Source organism: Salmo salar, chromosome 19 (assembly GCF_965601325.2).
Source record: "Salmo salar chromosome 19, fSalSal1, whole genome shotgun sequence".
Classification (NCBI taxonomy): domain Eukaryota; kingdom Metazoa; phylum Chordata; class Actinopteri; order Salmoniformes; family Salmonidae; genus Salmo; species Salmo salar.
In genome coordinates, this window is record NC_138309.1 from 76,976,226 (window position 1) to 76,990,020 (window position 13,795).

Genomic DNA, 13,795 nt, shown 5'->3' on the forward strand with positions numbered 1-13,795 from the left:
AGACGAACCTCTTGAAAATGAGACCCAATCGGTTTCACACAAACAGTTCCCAACATGGTATAACCTTGCGCCAAATCAAAGTAACACAAGAGACACAGACTTGAACTGATGCGATGGCCTTGAACATCGCGCTATAGAGTGCTTCATTGACATTCAACATGAGATAGAGGGACTGCAAAAGGGACTGGTGTTTGTTGTTTAATCAAATGATGTGGCTTTAGGGCTCTCTCTCTTTCTGCAGCTACTGGATGAAACCCTTCTCATTAGGAAGATGAGAACATCAGTTTAGAACACAAAACAAAGGCACTAGCTATGTTTCCATTAACTTGTCCAGTGATTTTTATGTAGACATTTAGATAAACTAAATGTGACAATTGCCTGCAAATGTGCATTTCCATTTTAACTATCTTGTATCTGAGTGGCGCAGTGGTGTAAGGCACTGCATCTTAGTGCGAGAGACGTCACTACAGTCCCTGGATCGAATCCAGGCTGTAACATATCCGGCCATGATTGGGAGTCCCATAGGACAGCGCACAATTTTCCCAGTGTCGTCTGGGGTAGGCCGTCATTGTAAATAAGTATTTGTTCTTAACTGACTTGCCTAGTTAAATGTTTAAAAAAATAAAAACGTCTGGATGTAATGAATACACACCTAGTGTTGAATAAAAATGTAGTGTTTCCATTACGCATTTAGGCACATTGAGTATTAATAAATTGGCAACAGTCTGTATGCCTTCACACCTATCTGTTTCATGTCTCAGGTAGCCCGCAAAACCCAACATGGATAGAATGGAATAATTGACTAATATTGGCCATATTCTAATAATTCTCATGTGCGAAAGTAGGTTCCCTAGGCTAGTCCGTGCCATGGTGAGACTTGCACTCCTGTAGATCAAAAAATTATTGGATGATGAAAACTGCCAGTCAACCAGAAAAGCTAGGTGAAGCAATTCAGACATTCTTGAAAGTCAGGACAATCATTGTGTTGCAAAGAAACATTGTTTTTATAGTTCCATTTTTTTTATTTTGCAAACAGTAGGCATTTAGAATAAATGTGGCGTGAAACTTAAAGTTACGTCATTCAAATGTATCCACCAATAACAACTTATTTGAAAAACACAGTTTCAATCATAATTTGACGCAATAAAGAAAGTTAGACAGAAGAAAAATCTTCCCCTGTCGAACGGATAAAAATGTTACAGATCTTAAGAACATTTCTCTTATATCTGCCGTTTTCATCACACATGTTGCAATGATTATTTTTGCGACATTGCTTTTGTCGAATTAACCTGGATCAATGGATACTATAGGCCTTCTGTGACACTATAGGCCTGCTGAGCAAACCTGGGTTCAAATAGTATTTGTTTTCTTTCAAATACTTTGAGCATCTGCTAAAGCCTAGTCTAGAGTTTCAGATATGGCTGGATTTGCACTTTTGGGAATATTCCATTGGTTCCGTCGCTTCAGACAAGCTCAATCAAGCACCGCTAAGATATTTGAAAGATATAAATGACTATTTGAACCCATGGCTTCTTCTGAGGGGATTTAAGGGGAGATTAACTTTTTGTGGGAACAGCAATGTATATTTTAGGACACCCACAGTCTCATCCTTTGTTGTCCAAAAATGTACACCGTAGGAGAAAGAATTAGTAGAGTGAATGTGTCCTCAGTGTACACTATCTTTGTCAGTAGTCGAAACACTGTGGGATGCAAGCCCTGTGGGGGTGTTTGTTTTCCCCAGTCTGTCACAGTCACACTGGGGAAGATCGGTCCCTGGAGAATGCCGAATGGGGTGATGTCCTAGTTTTAACAGTTTTTTCACTCCAGACAATCATCATAACAGCATATTTGGATTGTTTATGAAACCAGGTAATCCTGTGTGGTAATGCTGGAATCTAATGTGGGGCTTCAAAATGTCATCCTACATGTAGCTGTTTTTGCGATACATCATACAGTTTGTAATCTTGTGTTTTCTTCAGTAAGATTATTTTGGCTCGGCCTCCCGAGTGACGCAGCAGTCTAAGGCACTGGATCGCAGTACTTGAGGTGTCACTACAGACCCAGGTTCGATGACCTCATGTGCAGTTGCAAATCATAGTGTGGCTTTTTTAGGGCGGTTTTGGAGCAGTGGCTTCCTCCTTGCTGAGCGGCCTTTCAGGTTATGTCGATATAGGACTCGTTTTACTATAGATACTTTTGTACCCGTTTCCTCCAGCATCTTCACATGGTCCTTTGCTGTTGTTCTGGGATTGATTTGCACTTTTCGCACAAAAGTACGTTCATCTCTAGGAGACAGAACGCGTCTCCTTCCTGAGCGGTATGACGGCTGTGTGGTCCCATGGTGTTTATACTTGCGTACTATTGTTTGTACATATGAACGTGGTACCTTCAGGCGTTTGGAAATTGCTCCCAAGGATGAACCAGACTTGTGGAGGTCTACAATTCTTTTTCTGTGGTCTTCTGATTTCTTTTGATTTTCCCATGATGTCAAGCAGAGGTGTGAAATAATCTGTCTGTAAACAATTGTTGGAAAAATTACTTGTGTCATGCACAAAGTAGATGTCCTAACCGACTTGCCAAAACTATAGTTTGTTAACAAGAAATTTGTGGAGTGGTTGAAAAACGAGTTTTAATGACTCCAACCTAAGTTTATGTAAACGTCCGACTTCAACTGTACGTGTTTCTTTGAGTGAGCTTGTCTGAAGACCAAATGCATTTCTATATTGTATCATTTTGCATACTGCATGGCCTACAATGGTCTACAGAAACTAATACACATTTTCTATGTATTTGTTCCTATTTCAGAAATTAGTGTGATGATATTGCCCCTACAGTATGGCAGTTCTGAAGATGTTTATTACCACCTAAGAATTATCTGTGTGATTCCCACCATCTCCACTGTGACTATGAGTGCAGTTCTAAAACTGTTGAAATCAAATACATTCCAGATTATACTAAACATTGTCGCTATTCAGAGAACTGGCAGTGTGGTGCCAGGACAAGAACCTCTCCCTCAATGTGAGCAAGACAAAGGAGCTGATCGTGGACTACCGGAAAAAGGCGGGCCGAGCAGGCCTCCATTAACATCGACAGGGCTCTAGTGAAGCGGGTCGAGAGTTTCAAGTTCCTTGGTGTCCACATCACCAACAATCTATCATGGTCCAAACACACCAAGACAGTCATGACGAGGGCACGACAACACCTTTTCCCCCTCAGGAGGCTGAAAAGATTTGGCATGGGTCCCCAGATCCTCAAAAAAGTTCTACAGTTGCACGATCGAGAGCATCCTGACTGGTTGCATCACCGCCTGGTATGGAAACTGCTCGGCATCTGACCGTAAGGCGCTACAGAGGGTAGTGCGTACGGCCCAGTACATCACTGGGGTCAAGCTTCCTGCCATCCAGGACCTATATACCAAGCAGTGTCAGAGGAAAGCCCATAAAATCGGCAGAGACTCCAGTCATCCAAGTCATAGACTGTTTTCTCTGCTACCGCACGGCAAGCGGGACCGGAGCGCCAAGTCTAGGACCAAAAGGCTCCTTAACAGCTTCTATCCCCAAGCCTTAAGACTGCTGAACAATTAATCAAATGGCCACCGGACTATTACATTGACAGGCAGTTAGATTTGGGTATGTCATTTAAGGTGAACATTGAAAAAAAGGGGTGGATCCTTAAGATTAACACACTGGCGTTCTAGTGCTGAGGCTACCAGATTGGAATCTATGTTGTTGTTGTTGTTTTTACTTATGATATGTTACTTAAGGGCCTCTCTTATTTGAGCACTACAAATGTCCTCTTATCTATTTAATGTAATTCTGCCTGTGGTAAATGAACACAGTGGTTTACCATGTACACCCTACTATGGAGTATGCTCTTCAAAAACAAGGAAGTAGGAGAGGGAGGGAAAGGGGAAATATTTTAGTCTAGTCTACGATTCGTGTACAATGTCAAAGTTACGTGACCTTAGTATACTCTAACAAGAACATCGCTACTCCCACATTGACAGACATTGGTTATGAATTCTGACATACACTGACCTCTGATACAAAGTCATCCTTCAGAAACACATGAGGAGACAGAAACAGGTAGTTGATCCTCATGCTCAAGCCTCTTATCCCACTGTTTACAGATTCACAGTCTAAAGAGTGCTTTGATTTTATCAGAGCCCTCTCTCACTATCCCACCTTATTTCTCTCCTTTTTACATTCTCTCTTTCTCTCTCATTCACTTTTCTCTCTCTCTCTCTCTCTCTCTTTTACAGGTGCTGCAGTCCATAACTCACATTCCTCTCACACAACTCCAGTTATAATGAGGGTGAAGGGCCTGATGTCAGGGGCCTAGGGATCCACATTTCTAGACTTTCAGACATTCATGCAAATATCAGACCTCTCATAGAATAGAGCAGAGTAGACACACACTGTCTTTACATGTGTTATTTGAGAGGGCAGGTGGAAGAGAAACTGGCAGTCAGTGGCAAACAGCAAACGTCAAATCAGACCTATCAAGACTGTCCAACAATAGAATTGGGCAAGACTGTATTCAATTAAATGAAAATGGTGGTTTTTCCATAGTTCTTCATTTCTTCCTTTTAATAGAATAAAGTTTGAGATTCCATGGCTTAGGAAATCCATCAATGGGCTCCCAAGTGGCACAGCAGTCTAAGGCACTGTGTCTCAGTGCTAGTGGCGTCACTACAGACCCTGGTTCGATTCCAGCTGCATCACAACTGACCGTGATTGGGAGTCCCATAGGGTGGTGCACAATTGGCCCAGCATTGTTAGGGTTTGGCCGGGGTAGGCCTTCATTGTAAATAAAGGTTAAAATAATAATGAGCGCGTGCATTGAAAAGAGTCAACTGGTTTGCCTAATATTGTTCCGATTGCTAGGAAAAGAAACACTGCGGAAATCTATTTATTTTTGACCATGACACGTTAGGAATTCATAGTGACAGATACATGGAGTTCTGAGGGTGTAAAGAATGGGATTCTGAAGTGTAAACCTCAAAGCCATTTTGTTATGTCAGCCTTTGTGAGTGAATATGTGTTCACACAGTATTAGGTTATATACTGTAAGGCCATTAAAATGGTCACATTGACATTTACAATGGGTATTCTCATGCACTTGGGTTGGGTAAGTTACTTTCTAAATGTAATCCTTTACAGTTACTAGTTACCTATACAACATTTCTATCAATAACGTAACTTTGGATAACCCAAACTCAGTAATGTAATCTGATTACTTTCAGTTACTTTTCAATTACTTGCCCCATAAGAGGAATTAGAAGAAGACAAAGGATCCATCAAACGCATTTTGTGTGTCATAGTGGTCTCTGACTTTTGGTCAGACTCACTCAGGTGGAACAAACTTAAACTTGCACCTTTTTCAATGCTGAATTGAATGTAATTGAGAAAATAGAAAGGTGTCATATTGTTATTTACATTTTTTTAAGTAATCCAAGAAGTAATCATCTAGTTTTAATCTGATTGCAATATTTTTGCTGGTAAAATCTAATTACAGTTCATTTTTTTGTAATCAGATGACGTAATCAGTTACTCTCCAACCCTGCACTTGAAACAGACAAAGCATAAAGAAGGTTGGAATGATCAAAAACAGATTTTATTTATTTAACTAGGCAAGTCAGTTAAGAACAATTTCTTATTTTCAATTACAGCGGGTTAACTACCTTGTTCAGGGGCTAAAAGACAGATTTCTACCTTGTCAGCTCAGGGATTTGATCTTGCAACTTTTCAGTTACAAGTGCATCGCTCTAACCACTAGGCTAACTGCCACCACAGATTGCATAGCCATGGTGAGATATTTCAACATCACTACCTCCGTTTACCACATGATACTCTCATAAGAGTTGCCTCAGCGAGCACCACTCATTGTGAACTAGAGTTTCTGTTCAATATCCTGAAACTAATATTCACTGTAATGACAATGAATTAGAATGTTGTAATTTACCACTGTGGGCCAGAATGAAATATCCTTTAATTTTTTTATTATACCTTTATTTAACTAGGCAAGTCCGTTAATAAGAACATATTCTTATTTTCAATGATGGCCTAGGAACAGTGGATTAATTGCCTTGTTCAGGGGCACAACGACAGATTTTTACCTTTGTCAGCACAGGGATATCATCTTGCAACCTTTCAGTTACTAGTCCAACGCTCTAACCACTAGGCTACCTGCCGCCCCAGGTGGAGAACTTGCTAATCTAATATTTATAATATTATTCACAGTTGATTAAAGTTCCCATACAGGTTGTCAAGTTTGAGTTGTATTGGTTTTACAGTCTCTTCCATATAATAGCCTATAAGAGCTTATTGTTCAACACACTGCCTCATTCCAATACTGCACTTCACAAATGTTTCCATGAGAAATATCACAATATTAATGAACATATCGATTTTCTTCTTAATTAAAATGGTTGTAAACCCATAACGGCACATCAGTCCATTATTTACAGTTAGGAAAATTAGCACAAATCATTATGGTCTAATTCATTTGAAGGGTTTGTGTGCTTCCTGAAGACACTTATGGTACGGATTGATATTCCATGGCAACCTAATCTGTTACAATTAGACTTGTGGGTCATGAAGCTTTTAAAAAGTCAATGGAGAGAGAGTTGAAAAGAAACCCGGCCACTTCCTGTTATTATAACAATTGTATTTGTGTAAAGGTCATATTCTGTTCGATTTAAAACGGTGAGCATACTAAAGAGTTTTTGAAAAGATGTATAGCCACTAATGCATAGGCTAAAAGATTTATGCATGAGTACTTACGTTATATTTACTATATGATGTGATCGTAAAACTTCCACGGCAACCTGTCTTCACAATTCATGATAATGAATGTCTGTTTATGACGGATTACTTCTTATTCTATACGTCACACTCAGAGGCACCTCTGAGTTGTACAAATTGGAGGGACACAGCCATACAGTACAGTACAATAATGCACAAACTGTCCCTGCTACTATTGAAAGATCAAATCTGAATTCTCTCTCTGTCATTTGTTTGGGGTAGGGGGTTATGCAGTGGACTTCCCCAGTACATCACTTTCACTCACTGTGGAACATCATGCAACTGAAGAGATTACAGGATGTTTTTTTGCCATTGCCAGGGAAGTCAAGCTTAGGGCACAAGCTGTCCATATTTGATATCTTAAAATAAGAACTCATATAACCAGCACTAACCGCTCACTTATATACAATAGATTTGCTCTCAAACTGATGTTTTATTTTTAGTCTGAAAGCAAAGCACGAGGGATGGGACATTTTAAAAGCTTTGCCTGAAGGTAATGCTTTCAAGGGGAACATATTGCCACCGTATTCTGTGCAAGGGATTTAGGCTGAGGCTTTCAGCTAGTGCTTATTTGTGGCTATGTCATGTCAAGCTTGAACTTAAACGTGAGGTTATTGGAAGTTAGGACTAAACTCCAGACAATGCATGTAGGTTAACTGTATTCAGTATGTTGTGGAAAATTGCAGATAGATAGCCTTGAACCAGTGACCCTACCCACATAACCTAGTACAATTACCTAGCTACAGTTTTGCTCAAGGCTTTGGATGCCTCAATTTGTATTCTAGGAGTAGTAAAGTTTTGCTTGCCTCATAGAGTCATGGGTATGTGCCAACTAATATTTCACTGAGCCTCCTACAGATACTGACCTTTTGAGGAATTTTGACAAAATACAGAAGGACATTAAAGCGTAACAACAAGAAGCTGGACTATCGATTTAACCCTTGGCTTGGTTACTGATCAAATTGGTTGAGATTACAATACACTGAACCTAAAAGAAAAACTACAAAATTGACATCAATAGAGAGTATTTTTATATATTATTAGTTTGTAAATGTTTCTTCTTTGTTCATGTGTGTATACCATAACATAATTGATCATCATATTTGGGAAACGTTCAGCTTTTTTGATCAGATACCTTTCCCATTGGACAATCTCAAGACTTGCCTGCAAATAATTAGGATTTATCTGTTTTATTTTAAAGAGACGTGATTAAAATGTCCTTTTATCCCTGTGAGTTTTCTAAGCCCTCATTCACCATGACAAACTGATTTCCTGAATTAATAGCTTGTCTGCCAACAAATGAAGCCAATGACTTGTCCCTCTATGCTGCTGTCTACAGATACACAGAGTTGTAATTGAAAATGGGACACAGGGATCGCAATGTGAAAAAGGTGTCACCAAAAATGTCACAGAAATATCACAAGTGTCATTATACAGAATATGATGAGACAGGAGCCTTTACAGACTTCAATAGCAACAGAAAAAGTGCCTGTCCTAAAAAGTTGAATGTTTATAATTGCATCTTCATGGGTGGCTAAGTTGCAGTTCTTTAAGCTGAAAATGTTGCCATGACATTATGTCGTGGTGACGGTAATATCTGCTGTTTTAAAATAGACCATGACAAACAATATCACTATAATGAGTAAAAGTATTTCTAATTGTGTGTTATGATAGGCACTATATCATAATGCAGTCTTATGACAGTGACCTAAAGTCAAGTGTTAGTAGCTGATTCAACTATTTATTTGGTTAGTTGAGGATCAACCCTAACAAACCAGAAGTGAAATTAAGTATTATAGGAGAACATAGCTCTGAGAGTGTTCGCTAGAGGGGAATGTCATTGTCACCAACCACTTCCCTGTCAATGTCACCAATCATTTCCCTGTCAATGGCACCAACCACTTCCCTCTCAATGTCACCAACCACTTCCCTCTCAATGGCACCAACCACTTCCCTGTCAATGTCACCAAACACTTCCCTCCCAATGGCACCAACCACTTCCCTGTCAATGTCACCAACTACTTTCCTCTCAATGGCACCAACCACTTTCCTCTCAATGGCACCAACCACTTCCCTCTCAATGTCACCAACCACTTCCCTGTCACCAACTACTTTCCTCTCAATGTCACCAACCACTTCCCTCTCAATGTCACCAACCACTTCCCTCTCAATGGCACCAAACACTTCCCTGTCAATGGCACCAACCACTTTCCTCTCAATGTCACCCACCACTTCCCTGTCTATGTCACCAACCACTTCCCTGTCAATGGCACCAAACCCTTCCCTCTCAATGGCACCAACCACTTCCCTGTCAATGTCACCAACCACTTCCCTGTCAATGTCAGCAAACACTTCCCTCTCAATGGCACCAACCACTTCCCTCTCAATGGCACCAACCACTTTCCTCTCAATGTCACCCACCACTTCCCTGTCTATGTCACCAACCACTTCCCTGTCAATGTCACCAACCACTTCCCTGTCAATGTCAGCAAACACTTCCCTGTCAATGTCAGCAAACACTTCCCTGTCAATAACTGCTTCCCTCTCAATGGCACCAACCACTTCCCTGTCAATGTCACCAATCACTTCCCTCTCAATGTCACCAACCACTTCCCTGTCAATGTCTCCAGCCACTTCCCTGTCAATGTCACCAACCCCTTCCCTGTCAATGTCACCAACCACTTCCCTGTCAATGTCACCAACCACTTCCCTGTCAATGTCACCAACCACTTCCCTCTCAATGTCACCAACCACTTCCCTCTCAATGTCTCCAGCCACTTCCCTGTCAATGTCACCAACCACTTCCCTGTCAATGTCACCAACCACTTCCCTGTCAATGTCAGCAAACACTTCCCTGTCAATGGCACCAACCACTTCCATCTCAATGTCACCAACCACTTCCCTGTCACCAACCACTTCCCTGTCAATAACTGCTTCCCTCTCAATGGCACCAAACCCATCCCTCTCAATGGCACCAACCACTTCCCTGTCAATAATTGCTTCCCTCTCAATGGCACCATACATTTCCCTCTCAATGGCACCAACCACTTCCCTGTCAATGTCACCAACTACTTTCCTCTCAATGGCACCAACCACTTTCCTCTCAATGGCACCATACACTTCCCTCTCAATGGCACCAACAACTTCCCTGTCAATGTCACCAACCACTTTCCTCTCAATGGCACCAACCACTTCCCTCTCAATGTCACCAACCACTTCCCTGTCACCAACTACTTCACTCTCAATGTCACCAACAACATACAGTACCTGAGTGTTACGTCGCTCATATTTTACATTTACATTTTAGTCATTTAGCAGACTCTCTTATTCAGAGCGACGTACAGTAGTGAACACAGACATTCCATACATTTTTTTCTCTGTACTGGTCCCCCGTGGGAATTGAACCCACAACCCTGACGTTGGAAACACCATGCTCTACCAACTGAGCCACACGGGACCAAGATCACTGACATCGTCGTGATTCGACTTAGTTTTTTCAGAGTTCCAGAGTTCCGCGCCACCTTCCTGTTCAAGTGAGCACAGAACAACAAGGTGAGTTCAAAAATGTCTTGTATGCTGCTGCATAAATTATGTAATATGCCAGGGAGATATGTATACTGTAGCTAAGAAAGCAATACTAAGTGTATGTTGTATAGTAAGCTGTTAGTAGCCCATGTGCCTCACCCTAATAATTTGGTCCCTTTTCCCCTCATAATTTAACCTACTGTTCTGACTTGGTGGAGCACATGTAGCCTATAGCCTGTTATTAAGAAACGTAATTATCTAATATTGTAAGAGCTTTCATTGTCTGTTTATATGCCCCCTTTATTTATCCTACGGTTCTAACTTGGTGTACAGGGAGAATACTGTAAGAACGACCCATGTTCTGAATTCTGTCGCTGTACATTTCAAAAGTGCTGAACAAACAGTTATATTGACTACGCCCGTCCTAGCTCGCGCCTTAATTTCTTAATTGAAATTACGGATTGCCTCTTATTCGCTCGTCGTCACCTAATGCCATAGTTTGTACATCTCAATTGACAGTAGAAACCACATTTGTTTAAGCAAGTCAGCCATATCAGCTATGTTTTTTTAAAGGCAGCAAATGAGGCTGAATTAACTGTTTTGCTACCAGTCAAGGCTCAGCGGATAGCCAGGTGTAGTAGTGGTAAGGTGTTGGGACTGCTGTTGGGACTCTGCTGTTGGGACAGCTTTATGTTGGCCCTAACAGTTTGTGGGCACCGTTTGTCACCATTATAGTGCAATGAATGTATATGCGGAAATTCATGCCATCTGGTTTGCCTAATATAAGGAATTAGAAAATATTTATACTTTACTTTTGTTACTTAAGTATACTGGCGCAATTACAATTACTTTTGACACTTAAGCATATTTAAAACCAAATACTTTGACTTTTACTCTAATAGTATTTTACTGGGTGACTGTCACTTTTACTTGAGTCACTTTCTATTAAGTTATCTTTACCTATACTCAAGTATGACAATTTGGTACTTTTCCACCCCTGTGTAAATGTAACAAGTACTGACTAATTTTACATTTAGCATATGTAGATGCTCTCATCCAGAGCGACTTACAGGACCAATTAAGGTGAAGTGCCTTGCTAAAAATCAAATCGACTGATTTTTCACCGAGTCAGCTCAGGGATTCAAACCCACGACCTTTTGGTTACTGGCCCAAGGCTCTTAACCGCTAGGCTACCTGCATATCGAAAAAGCATTCAGGTGACAGGTATCCTACATGGATACCAGATATCAAGGCCAAACATATGTGGACCTGTATGGATACCAGATACCAAGGCCAAACATATGTGGACCTGTATGGATACCAGATACCAAGACCAAACATATGTGGACCTGTATGGATACCAGATACCAAGGCCAAACATGTGGACCTGTATGGATACCAGATACCAAGACCAAACATATGTAGACCTACATGGATACCAGATACCAAGACCAAACATATGTAGACCTACATGGATACCAGATACCAAGACCAAACATATGTGGACCTGTATGGATACCAGATACCAAGGCCACCCTCGGGCTGTTTAATGTCAAAGAAGTGATGGAAGAAGGCTCATCTTGCTAAGTAGGAATCTAAATAACATTGAAGAAAGAGTGGGTGACATATGCGTGTCCTTGTCTTGAAAAAACTGTGTCCTTCAGGTGATGTTTTCTACACTGTGGCGTGATGAATGTGTGTGGCGAAACATGAGCGAGACACGGCCATGAGCGGATAATCAGCATTGTGTTGTTATGTGTAACGGCTGTCTTCATAAATGGACCAAGGCGCAGCAGGTATGTGAATACTCATCTTTAATTAAAATTAAGGAGTAAAGCATCCACTTAACACAAAAAGGTGACAACAGTGACAGTTCTGCAGGCTATAAACGCAGTGCAAAAACAACCAGCCACAAACCCCAGTGACAAACATACTCCTACATATATGACTCCCAATCAGGAACAACGATCCCCAGCTGTTCCTGATCAGGAGTCACAAGACACACAGAACATTCAAACACACACGACTGCCACGTCCTGACCCCCAAACTACTACAACAGCTCCATCTGCTGGTCAGGACGTGACAGTACCCCCCCCCCCTCAAGGTGCAGACCCCGGAAAGCACACCACAAAAAAAAAAACACCAACAAACAAAATCCCCAACAAAACCCATAAACACTAACCCTTAAACAATAAGGGAGGGAAGGGAGGGTGGCTGCCGTCAACGACGGCACTGTGCTACACCCTCCCTCCCCAACCCACCTATCCTGGAGGTGGCTCAGGTGCAGGACGTGGACCTCGCTCCACCTTCGGCGTCGCCCACTTTGATGGCGCCGATAGCTGCGCCGGGCAGGAGGGCCACTCGGGCTGGGCCGGGGGGGCAGGAGGGCCACTCGGGCTGGGGGGGCAGGAGGGCCACTCGGGCTGGGCCGGGGGGGCAGGAGGGCCACTCGGGCTGGGCCGGGGGGGCAGAACCGGGCAGTCTGGCCACTCTGGCTGGGCCGGGGGGGCAGAACCGGGCAGCTCTGGCCACTCTGGCAGAACCGGGCAGCTCTGGCCACTCTGGCAGAACCGGGCAGCTCTGGCCACTCTGGCAGAACCGGGCAGCTCTGGCCACTCTGGCAGAACCGGGCAGCTCTGGCAACTGTTGACTGGCGGGCAGCTCTGGCGACTGTTGACTGGCGGGCAGCTCTGGCGACTGTTGACTGGCGGGCAGCTCTGGCGACTGTTGACTGGCGAGGCTGGGCTGACACACTAGACTCCTGATGCGTGGGGCTGGTATTGGACGTGCCAGCCTGGAGACACGCACCTCCATGCTAGTGCGTCTGGCGGGAAACACCAGACCGAAAGGGCGCGCTGGCGGTCTTGATTGCAGGGTTGGCATCACCCCTTCCGGCTCGATGCTCACCTTGCCCTGGCACCTGCGGGGCGCTGGTACTGGGCAAACTGGGCTGTGCGTCCGTATAGGCGAGATGGTGCGTACCTCAGCGTAACATGGCGCCCTCCACCTCATATGCACCTCCCTGTAGTCACGGGTAGCTGGCTTACGGCTCTTCCCTGGCCTGGCTACCCGATTGCCCCCCCCCCAAAAAAATGATTGGGGGTGCCTCTCGCGCTCGTTGCGCTCTCTCTCCTCGTAATAGCGCCTCTCCGCTCTCGCCGCTTCAATCTCCCACTGCGGGAGGCGATAATCCCCAGCCTGAGTCCATGGTCCCTCTCCGTCCAGGATCTGTTCCCAAGTCCATTCCTCCCTTTTTCTCTCCAGTGGCTTCCTCCTCTTCTGCTGCTTGGTCCTTTGGTGGGTGGTTCTGTAACGCCTGTCTTCATAAATGGACCAAGACGCAGCAGGTATGTGAATACTCATCTTTAATTAAAATTAAGGCGTAAAGCATCCACTTAATAACACAAAAAGGTGACAACAGTGACAGTTCTGCAGGCTATAAACGCAGTGCAAAAACAACCAC